The 609-nt window shown below is 49.4% G+C and overlaps 1 non-coding gene across 1 annotated transcript; it reads left to right on the plus strand.

Moving 5' to 3' along the window:
- The first annotated feature begins 334 nt into the window (after positions 1-334).
- Positions 335-407, plus strand: Trnar-ucg (transfer RNA arginine (anticodon UCG)). The gene has a single exon. It is a non-coding gene; the product is annotated as a tRNA-Arg (tRNA).
- The last annotated feature ends 202 nt before the right edge of the window (positions 408-609 follow it).

Genomic DNA, 609 nt, shown 5'->3' on the forward strand with positions numbered 1-609 from the left:
TTACATTTTATAGATGTATTTCTCACAAATGTCTGAGCCTCTCGCGGTCGTCGTCGTCGTCGTCGCCGTCGTCGTCGCCGCCGCCGCTTCTGCAGATGTAGCAAATGGCCATCGTAGCAAATGCGGCGAGGGACACCCTGCCATCGATTCTGAATGCGCAAAGTGTGTGGTCTTGTTTTCCTGTCTATGTTTCGTCGGTCTCGTAAGAGGTTGAATGTAACGAATGGGTGGGAAAGAGTAAGGGGCAGCTTCTGTGTGGAACGAAAACACAATTCCTCAGGGGGTGTGAGCGTTTCGAGATGAGTCGTATATAAGTTTGTACTGGGTCGTCAGTGACCGTGTGGCCTAATGGATAAGGCGTCGGACTTCGGATCCGAAGATTGCAGGTTCGAATCCTGTCACGGTCGTGTTTCTCCAGTTCTGAAAAACAAACATACCGTTTTATTGTAGCAATTGTGCAGTACGAAACCGTCTGAATGTTGCTGATGACCATTTGGTGCTTGGAGATGGTCTTGAGCTTGAAACACACACAACAAGACCGGTGTTAACTAGCGAAATGGTCGGCAGAGTGCCCTCATCGCGAGGTTTGACTGGCACTTGCACATCTAA

The sequence above is a fragment of the Schistocerca gregaria genome, chromosome 10 (genome assembly GCF_023897955.1).
Source record: "Schistocerca gregaria isolate iqSchGreg1 chromosome 10, iqSchGreg1.2, whole genome shotgun sequence".
NCBI classification, from domain to species: domain Eukaryota; kingdom Metazoa; phylum Arthropoda; class Insecta; order Orthoptera; family Acrididae; genus Schistocerca; species Schistocerca gregaria.